Source organism: Pristiophorus japonicus, chromosome 3 (assembly GCF_044704955.1).
Source record: "Pristiophorus japonicus isolate sPriJap1 chromosome 3, sPriJap1.hap1, whole genome shotgun sequence".
Lineage (NCBI taxonomy): Eukaryota > Metazoa > Chordata > Chondrichthyes > Pristiophoridae > Pristiophorus > Pristiophorus japonicus.
The window spans coordinates 326,680,003-326,693,784 of record NC_091979.1 but is presented as its reverse complement, the minus strand read 5'-3'; the positions used below and the strand labels follow the sequence as shown (position 1 = coordinate 326,693,784).

The following is a 13,782-nucleotide window of genomic DNA, read 5'->3' as shown; positions in this document are numbered from 1 at the left end:
CGAATGAAAAAAATTGCACAGCTGTGGGTAAGTGACAGGGGAGTGAGACTTGTTGAGAGTTGGCATGGGTACGACGGGCTGCATCCATTCCCTTATTCTTTGATTCTATAAGTTAGTGGCACATTTAATAGTGTGCATGTCAGCAGAATATTGAAAGGGACATGGATTCAGTCGGCACAACGAGAAGCATCTGATTCAGAAGATTCCGGTGCACGAAAATTCGGGTTTAAGGACTTTAAAAGCATAATTTTTCTTTTGTGAAGATTCGGTCAGAGAAATGTTTGAAAAAGAATTTTTTGCTGAAAAGGGCTCAGCACTTCATCTTCTTTTTGGCTGTTAGGGCCACACTTCTTTTCGATGGTATTCTTCCAGAATGCATATTTTCTTTGCTGTTTCACAATAACCAGTCCCTTGCACTGCAGTCTATCTCACTGTTTCCAACGTCTCATGTACATGTTACCAGCAATGAACATTTTGAAGCAGACTTCTAAAGCACAGTGTCCAAAATGGTTTATGGATTCAGAGGTAAAGTGCAGAGCACAGATAAGTTATTCAATTAAGGATTCTCCTTCAGTTAACATTTCTTTAGTTGTGCAAATGAAGATCATCAGTCAATTAATGATGTTTTCCCATGAAGGCAGGATAACATTTAATGATTATGCATTTTCTAAGTAAAAGCCCATGTGATTCAGGGCGAAGTGGCAAATTGGATCCAAATTTGGCTCAGAGGCAGGAAGCAAAGGGTAATGTTTGATGGGTGTTTTTGTGACTGGAAGGATGTTTCCAGTGGGGTTCCGCAGTTTTCAGTGCCAGATCCATTGCTTTTTATGGTATTTATCAAAGATCTAAACTTGAATATAGGTGTTATGATTACGAAGTTTTCAGGTGTTATTAAAATAGGCAGTGTGGTTGATAATGAAGAAGAAAGCTGGAGACTCCAGGAAGATATCAATCAACTGATAAGGGGGTAGAGCAGTGGCAAATGGAATTTAATCCAGAGATGTGAGAGATCGCGCATTTGTGGAGGGCTAACAAGGAAAGGGAATACACATCAACTGGTATGACATTGAGAAGTGTAGAGGAACAAAGGTAACTGGGATTGCTTATCCACAGATCCCTGAAGGTAGCTGGCCAGTTGGAAAAGTTGGTTAAGAAGTCATATGGAATGGTTGCATTTATTGGCAGAAGCAAGGAACAGAACAGCAAGTGGGTTATGCTAGAACTGTATAAAATTCTGGTTAGGCCACAGCTGGAGTACTGCGTGCAGTTCTAGTCACCGCATTGAAGGAAGGACGTGAATACGCTGGAGAGGGTACAGAGGAGATTTACGTAGATGTTGCCGGGAGTGGAGCAACTTTGCTATGAGGACAGATTGGATAGGATGGGTTTGTTTTCCTTGGAACAGAGGAGGCTGATGGGCGACAGCATTGAGGTTTATAAAAATAGGAGGGGCCTAGATATTGTCGATTGAAAGGTTCTATTTCACAGAGTGGAGTGGTCAACAACCAGGCTGCATAATTTTAAAGTAATTAGTGTAAGGGTTAAATGGGATTTGAAGTGAACATTCTGCATGCAGATGTTTGTGGGGGTCTCAAACTCACTGCCTGAAAGTGTGGTGCAGGCAGAAACACTCACCAGATTTAACAAGTTCTTAGATGTGCACATGAAATGCAATAAGTTGCAGGGGTGCACACCTAAAACTGGGCAATTGTAGGCCGGTGCAGATACGATGGGCTTAAATGACTCCTTCCATGCTGTAAACCTCTATGATAATATAATTATCGGTTACGATTACTTTCATGATGCAAAACGTGGCAATCAGATAATTAATGGTGTTTCCAGTGCAGAAGTGTTCGTGCAAGCTGGGGCTCGAACTCAGGAAGCTGAGATGAAGCATCTTATGAGGCTGCTGTTCGGTGTACAGGGAGCGTTGTCTCGAATGGTGGCATTTTGCAGCCCAGTGAAGGGCGGTAAACCGCTGTTTGATGCTGCATTCTCCGCTTTCCGACTGCAGCGGCTGATTGGAGAGTGTGGGAGCGGAAGTTTGGGCTTGTCCCGCCCTCACTCACTCTGGAGCTGGGGAAGAGCGATTATTCGATGGGTTTGTTTGTGGCTTTAATTTTCTGTTGTGAAGCGTGGTGGCGTGGCAGGATCCTTTAATAATCTCTCACAGCTGACCTGAATGCACGGATTGTGCAGCTTTGAGATATTGTTTCTCCAGCGTCAGGGCTGGAAACGGGAGGGATTGAGAGACACTGTGTAGATTTGAGTGTGAACAGAACTGCAGAGAGAAATCAGAAAATGGACCAGCATCGTGAGACACTGCACTCTGTTAATATTGAACCACTAATATGAATGATTTAATTTTATCTAATCATTAATTGAACACGTTTGCATAATGTTTCCGCCCAGTTTCGAACCGGGGATCTTTCGCGAGTGAGGCGAACGTGATAACCACTGCACTACGGAAACGCTGTGCCAGTAACATTGTTGGGAATATAACCAGAGCTTTAACCTCAACAGCTGGACTACGCTTCTGGAGCTTGTGTCACGAGAATAGAATGACGGTGTTATATTTAGCAAGGTTGTGAGTGAGGCAGGAATTGATCCTGTGTTTTTCTGCCTTTATACATAGGAACAGGAGTGGCCATTCCTCAGCAAGTGGTTAGAATCTGGAATACACTGCTCTAAAGGGCGGGAATGTCAGACTCAATCTTATCTTTCAAAACGGAGTTGGATCAGTATCCGAATGAAAAAAAGTTGCACAGCTGTGGGTAAATGACAGGGGAGTGAGACTTGTTGAGAGATGGCATGGGCTCGACGGGCTGCAACCATTCCCTTATTCTTTGATTCTATAAGTTAGTGGCACATTTAATAGTGTGCATGTCAGCAGAATATTGAAAGGGACATGGATTCAGTCGGCACAACGAGAGGCATCTGATTCAGAAGATTCGGGTGCACGAAAATTCGGGTTTAATGACTTTAAAAGCATAATTTTTGTTTTGTGAAGATTCGGTCAGAGAAATGTTTGGGAAAATAAGTTTTTCCTGAGAAGGGCTCAGCACTTCATCTTCTTTTTGGCTGTTAGGGCCACACTTCTTTTCGATGTTATTTTTCCAGAATGCATATTTTCTTTGCTGTTTCACAATAAGCAGTCCCTTGCACTACAGTCTATCTCACTGTTTCCAACGTCTCATATACATGTTACCAGCAATGAACATTTTGAAGCAGACTTCTAAAGCACAGTGTCCAAAATGGTTTATGGATTCAGAGGTAAAGTGCAGAGCACAGCTAAGTTATTCAATTAAGGACTCTCCTTCAGTTAACATTTCTTTAGTTGTGCAAATGAAGATCATCAGTCAATAAATGATGTTTTCCCATGAAGGCAGGATAACATTTAATGATTATGCATTTTCTAAGTAAAAGCCCATGTGATTCAGGGCGAAGTGGCAAATTGGATCCAAATTTGGCTCAGAGGCAGGAAGCAAAGGGTAATGTTTGATGGGTGTTTTTGTGACTGGAAGGATGTTTCCAGTGGGGTTGCACAGTTTTCAGTGCCAGATCCATTGCTTTTTATGCTATTTATCAATGATCTAAACTTGAATATAATTGTTATGATTACGAAGTTTTCAGGTGTTATTAAAATAGGCAGTGTGGTTGATAATGAAGAAGAAAGCTGGAGACTCCAGGAAGATATCAATCAACTGATAAGTGGGTAGAGCAGTGGCAAATTGAATTAAACCAGAGATGTGAGAGATCGCGCATTTGTGGAGGTCTAACAAGGAAAGAGAATACACATCAACTGGTATGACATTGAGAAGTGCAGAGGAACAAAGGTAACTGGGATTGCTTGTCCACAGATCCCTGAAGGTAGCTGGTCAGTTGGAAAAGTTGGTTAAGAAGTCATATGGAATGGTTGCATTTATTGGCAGAAGCAAGGAACAGAACAGCAAGTGGGTTTTGCTAGAACTGTATAAAATTCTGGTTAGGCCACAGCTGGAGTACTGCGTGCAGTTCTAGTCACCGCATTGAAGGAAGGACGTGAATACGCTGGAGAGGGTACACAGGAGATTTACGTAGATGTTGCCGGGAGTAGAGCAACTTTGCTATGAGGACAGATTGGATAGGATGGGTTTGTTTTCCTTGGAACAGAGGAGGCTGATGGGCGACAGCATTAAGGTGTATATAAAAAGGAGGGGCCTAGATATTGTTGATTAACAGGGTCTATTTCACATAGTGGAGTGGTCAACAACCAGGCTGCATAATTTAAAAGTAATTAGTGTAAGGGTTAAAGGGGATTTGAAGTGAACATTCTGCATGCAGATGTTTGTGGGGGTCTCAAACTCACTGCCTGAAAGTGTGGTGCAGGCAGAAACCCTCACCACATTTAACAAGTTCTGAGATGTGCACATGAAATGCAATAAGGTGCAGGGGGACACATCTAAAACTGGACATTTGTTGGCCGGTGCAGATACGATGGGCTTAAATGACTCCTTCCATGCTGTAAACCTCTATGATTATATAATTATCGGTTAGGATTACTTTCATGATGCAAAACGTGGCAATCAGATAATTAATGGTGTTTCCAGTGAAGAAGTGTTCGTGCAAGCTGGGGCTCGAACTCAGGAAGCTGAGATGAAGCATCTTATGAGGCTGCTGTTTGGTGTACGGGGAGCGTTGTCTCGAACGGTGGCATTTTGCAGCCCAGTGAAGGGCGGTAAACCGCTGTTTGATGCTGCATTCTCCGCTTTCCGCCGGCAGCGGCTGATTGGAGAGTGTGGGAGCGGAAGTTTGGGCTTGTCCCGCCCTCACTCACTCTGGAGCTGGGGAAGAGCGATTATTCGATGGGTTCGTTTGTGGCTTTAATTTTCTGCTGTGAAGCGTGGTGGCGTGGCAGGATCCTTTAATAATCTCTCACAGCTGACCTGAATGCACGGAATGTGCAGCTTTGAGATATTGTTTCTCCAGCGTCAGGGCTGGAAACGGGAGGGAGTGAGAGACACTGTGTAGAATTTGAGTGTGAACAGAACTGCAGAGAGAAATCAGAAAATGGACCAGCATCGTGAGACACTGCACTCTGTTAATATTGAACCACTAATATGAATGATTTAATTTTATCTAATCATTAATTGAACACGTTTGCATAATGTTTCCGCCCAGTTTCGAACCGGGGATCTTTCGCGAGTGAGGCGAACGTGATAACCACTACACTACGGAAACGCTGTGCCAGTAACATTGTTGGGAATATAACCAGAGCTTTAACCTCAACAGCTGGACTACGCTTCTGGAGCTTGTGTCACGAGAATAGAATGACGGTGCTATATTTAGCAAGGTTGTGAGTGAGGCAGGAATTGATCCCGTGTTTTTCTGCCTTTATACATAGGAACAGGAGTGGCCATTCCTCAGCAAGTGGTTAGAATCTGGAATACACTGCTCTAAAGGGCGGGAATGTCAGACTCAATCTTATCTTTCAAAACGGAGTTGGATCAGTATCCGAATGAAAAAAAGTTGCACAGCTGTGGGTAAATGACAGGGGAGTTATACTTGTTGAGAGATGGCATGGACTCGACGGGCTGCAACCATTCCCTTATTCATTGATTCTATAAGTTAGTGGCACATTTAATAGTGTGCATGTCAGCAGAATATTGAAAGGGACATGGATTCAGTCGGCACAACGAGAGGCATCTGATTCAGAAGATTCGGGTGCACGAAAATTCGGGTTTAATGACTTTAAAAGCATAATTTTTATTTTGTGAAGATTCGGTCAGAGAAATGTTTGGGAAAAGAAGTTTTTCCTGAGAAGGGCTCAGCACTTCATCTTCTTTTTGGCTGTTAGGGCCACACTTCTTTTCGATGTTATTTTTCCAGAATGCATATTTTCTTTGCTGTTTCACAATAAGCAGTCCCTTGCACTACAGTCTATCTCACTGTTTCCAACGTCTCATGTACATGTTACCAGCAATGAACATTTTGAAGCAGACTTCTAAAGCACAGTGTCCAAAATGGTTTATGGATTCAGAGGTAAAGTGCAGAGCACAGCTAAGTTATTCAATTAAGGACTCTCCTTCAGTTAACATTTCTTTAGTTGTGCAAATGAAGATCATCAGTCAATAAATGAGGTTTTCCCATGAAGGCAGGAAAACATTTAATGATTATGCATTTTCTAAGTAAAAGCCCATGTGATTCAGGGCGAAGTGGCAAATTGGATCCAAATTTGGCTCAGAGGCAGGAAGCAAAGGGTAATGTTTGATGGGTGTTTTTGTGACTGGAAGGATGTTTCCAGTGGGGTTCCACAGTTTTCAGTGCCAGATCCATTGCTTTTTATGCTATTTATCAATGAACTAAACTTGAATATAGGTGTTATGATTACGAAGTTTTCAGGTGTTATTAAAATAGGCAGTGTGATTGATAATGAAGAAGAAAGCTGGAGACTCCAGGAAGATATCAATCAACTGATAAGGGGGTAGAGCAGTGGCAAATGGAATTTAATCCAGAGATGTGAGAGATCGCGCATTTGTGGAGGGCTAACAAGGAAAGGGAATACACATCAACTGGTATGAAATTGAGAAGTGTAGAGGAACAAAGGTAACTGGGATTGCTTGTCCACAGATCCCTGAAGGTAGCTGGTCAGTTGGAAAAGTTGGTTAAGAAGTCATATGGAATGGTTGCATTTATTGGCAGAAGCAAGGAACAGAACAGCAAGTGGGTTTTGCTAGAACTGTATACAATTCTGGTTAGGCCACAGCTGGAGTACTGCGTGCAGTTCTAGTCACCGCATTGAAGGAAGGACGTGAATACGCTGGAGAGGGTACAGAGGAGATTTACGTAGATGTTGCCGGGAGTGGAGCAACTTTGCTCTGAGGACAGATTGGATCGGATGGGTTTGTTTTCCTTGGAACAGAGGAGGCTGATGGGCGACAGCATTAAGGTGTAAATAAAAAGGAGGGGCCTAGATATTGTTGATTAAAAGGGTCTATTTCACATAGTGGAGTGGTCAACAACCAGGCTGCATAATTTAAAAGAAATTAGTGTAAGGGTTAAAGGGGATTTGAAGTGAACATTCTGCATGCAGATGTTTGTGGGGGTCTCAAACTCACGGCCTGAAAGTGTGGTGCAGGCAGAAACCCTCACCACATTTAACAAGTTCTGAGATGTGCACATGAAATGCAATAAGGTGCAGGGGGACACACCTAAAACTGGACATTTGTTGGCCGGTGCAGATACGATGGGCTTAAATGACTCCTTCCATGCTGTAAACCTCTATGATTATATAATTATCGGTAAGGATTACTTTCATGATGCAAAACGTGGCAATCAGATAATTAATGGTGTTTCCAGTGAAGAAGTGTTCGTGCAAGCTGGGGCTCGAAGTCAGGAAGCTGAGATGAAGCATCTTATGAGGCTGCTGTTCGGTGTACGGTGAGCGTTGTCTCGAACGGTGGCATTTTGCAGCCCAGTGAAGGGCGGTAAACCGCTGTTTGATGCTGCATTCTCCGCTTTCCGCCGGCAGCCGCTGATTGGAGAGTGTGGGAGCGGAAGTTTGGGCTTGTCCCGCCCTCACTCACTCTGGAGCTGGGGAAGAGCGATTATTCGATGGGTTTGTTTGTGGCTTTAATTTTCTGTTGTGAAGCGTGGTGGCGTGGCAGGATCCTTTAATAATCTCTCTCAGCTGACCTGAATGCACGGAATGTGCAGCTTTGAGATATTGTTTCTCCAGCGTCAGTGCTGGAAACGGGAGGGAGTGAGAGACACTGTGTAGAATTTGAGTGTGAACAGAACTGTAGAGAGAAATCAGAAAATGGACCAGCATCGTGAGACACTGCACTCTGTTAATATTGAACCAATAATATGAATGATTTAATTTTATCTAATCATTAATTGAACACGTTTGCATAATGTTTCCGCCCGGTTTCGAATCGGGGATCTTTCGCGTGTGAGGCGAACGTGATAACCACTACACTACGGAAACGCTGTGCCAGTAACATTGTTGGGAATATAACCAGAGCTTTAACCTCAACAGCTGGGCTACGCTTCTGGAGCTTGTGTCACGAGAATAGAATGACGGTGCTATATTTAGCAAGGTTGTGAGTGAGGCAGGAATTGATCCCGTGTTTCTCTGCCTTTATACATAGGAACAGGAGTGGCCATTCCTCAGCAAGTGGTTAGAATCTGGAATACACTGCTCTAAAGGGCGGGAATGTCAGACTCAATCTTATCTTTCAAAACGGAGTTGGATCAGTATCCGAATGAAAAAAAGTTGCACAGCTGTGGGTAAATGACAGGGGAGTGAGACATGTTGAGAGATGGCATGGGCTCGACGGGCTGCAACCATTCCCTTATTCTTTGATTCTATAAGTTAGTGGCACATTTAATAGTGTGCATGTCAGCAGAATATTGAAAGGGACATGGATTCAGTCGGCACAACGAGAGGCATCTGATTCAGAAGATTCGGGTGCACGAAAATTCGGGTTTAATGACTTTAAAAGCATAATTTTTGTTTTGTGAAGATTCGGTCAGAGAAATGTTTGGGAAAAGAAGTTTTTCCTGAGAAGGACTCAGCACTTCATCTTCTTTTTGGCTGTTAGGGCCACACTTCTTTTCGATGTTATTTTTCCAGAATGCATATTTTCTTTGCTGTTTCACAATAAGCAGTCCCTTGCACTACAGTCTATCTCACTGTTTCCAACGTCTCATGTACATGTTACCAGCAATGAACATTTTGAAGCAGACTTCTAAAGCACAGTGTCCAAAATGGTTTATGGATTCAGAGGTAAAGTGCAGAGCACAGCTAAGTTATTCAATTAAGGACTCTCCTTCAGTTAACATTTCTTTAGTTGTGCAAATGAAGATCATCAGTCAATAAATGATGTTTTCCCATGAAGCAGGATAACATTTAATGATTATGCATTTTCTAAGTAAAAGCCCATGTGATTCAGGGCGAAGTGGCAAATTGGATCCAAATTTGGCTCAGAGGCAGGAAGCAAAGGGTAATGTTTGATGGGTGTTTTTGTGACTGGAAGGATGTTTCCAGTGGGGTTCCACAGTTTTCAGTGCCAGATCCATTGCTTTTTATGCTATTTATCAATGAACTAAACTTGAATATAGGTGTTATGATTACGAAGTTTTCAGGTGTTATTAAAATAGGCAGTGTGATTGATAATGAAGAAGAAAGCTGGAGACTCCAGGAAGATATCAATCAACTGATCAGGGGGTAGAGCAGTGGCAAATGGAATTTAATCCAGAGATGTGAGAGATCGCGCATTTGTGGAGGGCTAACAAGGAAAGGGAATACACATCAACTGGTATGAAATTGAGAAGTGTAGAGGAACAAAGGTAACTGGGATTGCTTGTCCACAGATCCCTGAAGGTAGCTGGTCAGGTGGAAAAGTTGGTTAAGAAGTCATATGGAATGGTTGCATTTATTGGCAGAAGCAAGGAACAGAACAGCAAGTGGGTTTTGCTAGAACTGTATAAAATTCTGGTTAGGCCACAGCTGGAGTACTGCGTGCAGTTCTAGTCACCGCATTGAAGGAAGGACGTGAATACGCTGGAGAGGGTACAGAGGAGATTTACGCAGATGTTGCCGGGAGTAGAGCAACTTTGCTATGAGGACAGATTGGATAGGATCGGTTTGTTTTCCTTGGAACAGAGGAGGCTGATGGGCGACAGCATTAAGGTGTATATAAAAAGGAGGGGCCTAGATATTGTTGATTAACAGGGTCTATTTCACATAGTGGAGTGGTCAACAACCAGGTTGCATAATTTAAAAGTAATTAGTGTAAGGGTTAAAGGGGATTTGAAGTGAACATTCTGCATGCAGATGTTTGTGGGGGTCTCAAACTCACTGCCTGAAAGTGTGGTGCAGGCAGAAACCCTCACCACATTTAACAAGTTCTGAGATGTGCACATGAAATGCAATAAGGTGCAGGGGGACACATCGAAAACTGGACATTTGTTGGCCGGTGCAGATACGATGGGCTTAAATGACTCCTTCCATGCTGTAAACCTCTATGATTATATAATTATCGGTTAGGATTACTTTCATGATGCAAAACGTGGCAATCAGATAATTAATGGTGTTTCCAGTGAAGAAGTGTTCGTGCAAGCTGGGGCTCGAACTCAGGAAGCTTAGATGAAGCATCTTATGAGGCTGCTGTTGGTGTACGGGGAGCGTTGTCTCGAACGGTGGCATTTTGCAGCCCAGTGAAGGGCGGTAAACCGCTGTTTGATGCTGAATTCTCCGCTTTCCGCCGACAGCGGCTGATTGGAGAGTGTGAGAGCGGAAGTTAGGGCTTGTCCCGCCCTCACTCACTCTGGAGCTGGGGAAGAGCGATTAGTCGATGGGTTTGTTTGTGGCTTTAATTTTCTGTTGTGAAGCGTGGTGGCGTGGCAGGATCCTTTAATAATCTCTCACAGCTGACCTGAATGCACGGAATGTGCAGCTTTGAGATATGGTTTCTCCAGCGTCAGGGCTGGAGAATTTGAGTGTGAACAGAACTGCAGAGAGAAGTCAGAAAATGGACCAGCATCGTGAGACACTGCACTCTGTTAATATTGAAGCACTAATATGAATGATTTAATTTTATCTCATCATTAATTGAACACGTTTGCATAATGTTTCCGCCCGGTTTCAAACCGGGGACCTTTCGCGTGTGAGGCGAACGTAATAACCACTACACTACGGAAACGCTGTGCCAGTAACGTTGTTGGGAACATAACCAGAGCTTTAACCTCAACAGCTGGACTACACTTCTGGAGCTTGTGTCACGAGAATAGAATGACGGTGCTGTATTTCGCAAGGTTGTGAGTGAGGCAGGAATTGATCCCGTGTTTCTCTGCCTTTATACATAGGAACAGGAGTGGCCATTCCTGAGCAAGTGGTTAGAATCTGGAATACACTGCTCTAAAGGGCGGTGGAGTAAGACTCAATCTTATCTTTCAAAACGGAGTTGGATAAGTATCCGAATGAAAAAAATTGCACAGCTGTGGATAAATGACAGGGGAGTGAGACTTGTTGAGAGTTGGCATGGGCTCGACGGGCTGCAACCATTCCCTTATTCTTTGATTCTATAAGTTAGTGGCACATTTAATACTGTTCATGTCAGCAGAATATTGAAAGCACATCGATTCAGTCGGCACAACGAGAGGCATCTGATTCAGAAGATTCGGATGCACGACAATTCGGGTTTAATGACTTTAAAAGCATCATTTTTGTTTTGTGAAGATTCGGTCAGTGAAATGTTAGGGAAAATAATTTTTTGCTGAAAAGGGCTCAGCACTTCATCTTCTTTTTGGCTGCTTGGGTCACACTTCTTTTCGATGGTATTCTTCCAGAATGTATATTTTCTTTGCTGTTTCACAATAACTAGTCCCTTGCACTACAGTCTATCTCACTGTTTCCAACGTCTCATGTACATGTGACAAGCAATGAACATTTTGAAGCAGACTTCTAAAGCACAGTGTCCAAAATGGTTCATGGCTTCAGAGGTAAAGTGCAGAGCACAGATAAGTTATTCAATTAAGGACTCTCCTTCAGTTAACATTTCTTTAGTTGTGCAAATGAAGATCATCAGTCAATTAATGATGTTTTCCCATGAAGGCAGGATAACATTTAATGATTATGCATTTTCTAAGTAAAAGCCCATGTGATTCAGGGCGAAGTGGCATATTAGATCCAAATTTGGGTGTTTTTGTGATTGGAAGGATGTTTCCAGTGGGGTTCCGCAGTTTTCAGTGCCAGATCCATTGCTTTTTATGGTATTTATCAATGATCTAAACTTGAATATAGGTGTTATGATTACGAAGTTTTCAGGTGTTATTAAAATAGGCAGTGTGGTTGATAATGAAGAAGAAAGCTGGAGACTCCAGGAAGATATCAATCAACTGATAAGGAGGTAGAGCAGTGGCAAATGGAATTTAATCCAGAGATGTGAGAGATCGCGCATTTGTGGAGGGCTAACAAGGAAAGGGAATACACATCAACTGGTATGACATTGAGAAGTGTAGAGGAACAAAGGTAACTGGGATTGCTTGTCCACACATCCCTGAAGGTAGCTGGCCTGTTGGAAAAGTTGGTTAAGAAGTCATATGGAATGGTTGCATTTATTGGCAGAAGCAAGGAACAGAACAGCAAGTGGGTTATGCTAGAACTATATAAAATTCTGGTTAGGCCACAGCTGGAGTACTGCGTGCAGTTCTAGTCACCGCATTGAAGAAAGGACGTGAATACGCTGGAGAGGGTACAGAGGAGATTTACGTACATGTTGCCGGGAGTGGAGCAACTTTGCTATGAGGACAGATTGGATAGGATAGGTTTGTTTTCCTTGGAACAGAGGAGGCTGATGGGCGACAGCATTGAGGTGTATAAAAATAGGAGGGGCCTAGATATTGTTGATTAAAAGTGTCTATTTCACATAGTGGAGTGGTCAACAACCAGGCTGCATAATTTAAAAGTAATTAGTGTTAGGGTTAAAGGGGATTTGAAGTGAACATTCTGCATGCAGATGTTTGTGGGGGTCTCAAACTCACTGCCTGAAAGTGTGGTGCAGGCAGAAACCCTCACCACATTTAACAAGTTCTTAGATGTGCACATGAAATGCAATAAGGTACAGAGGTACACACCTAAAACTGAGCATTTGTTGGCCGGTGCAGATACGATGGGCTTAAATGACTGCTTCCATGCTGTAAACCTCGATGATTATATAATTATCGGTTAGGATTACTTTCATGACGCAAAACGTGGCAATCAGATAATTAATGGTGCTTCCAGTGAAGAAGTGTTCGTGCAAGCTGGGGCTCGAAATCAGGAAGCTGAAATGAAGCATCTTTTCAGGCTGCTGTTTGGTGTACGGGGAGCGTTGTCTCGAACGGTGGCATTTTGCAGCCCAGTGAAGGGCGGTAAACCGCTGTTTGATGCTGCATTCTCCGCTTTCCGCCGGCAGCGGCTGATTGGAGAGTGTGGGAGCGGAAGTTAGGGCTTGTCCCGCCCTCACTCACTCTGGAGCTGGGGAAGAGCGATGAGTCGATGAGTTTGCTTGTCGCTTTAATTTTCTGTTGTGAAGCGTGGTGGCGTGGCAGGATCCTTTAATAATCTCTCACAGCTGACCTGAATGCACGGAATGTGCAGCTTTGAGATATGGTTTCTCCAGCGTCAGGGCTGGAAACGGGAGGGAGTGAGAGACACTGTGTCGAATTTGAGTGTGGACAGAACTGCAGAGAGAAATCAGCAAATGGAACAACATCGTGAGACACTGCACTCTGTTAATATTGAACCACCAATATGAATGATTTAATTTTATCTTATCATGAATTGAACACGTTTGCATAATGTTTCCGCCCGGTTTCGAAACGGTGACCTTTCGCGTGTGAGGCGAACGTGATAACCACTACACTATGGAAACGCTGTGCCAGTAACGTTGTTGGGAACATAACCAGAGCTTTAACCTCAACAGCTGGACTACACTTCTGGAGCTTGTGTCACGAGAATAGAATGACGGTGCTATATTTCGCAAGGTTGTGAGTGAGGCAGGAATTGATCCCGTGTTTCTCTGCCTTTATATATAGGAACAGGAGTGGCCATTCCTCAGCAAGTGTTTAGAATCTGGAATACACTGCTCTAAAGGGCGGTGGAGTCAGACTCAATCTTATCTTTCAAAACGGAGTTGGATAAGTATCCGAATGAAAAAAATTGCACAGCTGTGTGAAAATGACAGGGGAGTGAGACTTGTTGAGAGTTGGCATGGGCTCGACGGGCTGCAACCATTACCTTATTCTTTGATTCTA

At 43.3% G+C, this 13,782-nt stretch overlaps 5 non-coding genes across 5 annotated transcripts; all 5 read right to left on the bottom strand.

Annotated features, from left to right (window-relative positions):
- Window positions 1-2,399: 2,399 nt before the first annotated feature.
- trnav-cac (transfer RNA valine (anticodon CAC)) lies at window positions 2,400-2,472 on the bottom strand. The gene has a single exon. It is a non-coding gene; the product is annotated as a tRNA-Val (tRNA).
- Window positions 2,473-5,147: 2,675 nt separating this feature from the next.
- Window positions 5,148-5,220, bottom strand: trnav-cac (transfer RNA valine (anticodon CAC)). Its single transcript has one exon. It is a non-coding gene; the product is annotated as a tRNA-Val (tRNA).
- Window positions 5,221-7,896: 2,676 nt separating this feature from the next.
- Window positions 7,897-7,969, bottom strand: trnav-cac (transfer RNA valine (anticodon CAC)). Its single transcript has one exon. It is a non-coding gene; the product is annotated as a tRNA-Val (tRNA).
- A 2,646-nt stretch (window positions 7,970-10,615) lies between these two features.
- trnav-cac (transfer RNA valine (anticodon CAC)) lies at window positions 10,616-10,688 on the bottom strand. The gene has a single exon. It is a non-coding gene; the product is annotated as a tRNA-Val (tRNA).
- A 2,639-nt stretch (window positions 10,689-13,327) lies between these two features.
- Window positions 13,328-13,400, bottom strand: trnav-cac (transfer RNA valine (anticodon CAC)). The gene has a single exon. It is a non-coding gene; the product is annotated as a tRNA-Val (tRNA).
- Between the last annotated feature and the right edge of the window lie 382 nt (window positions 13,401-13,782).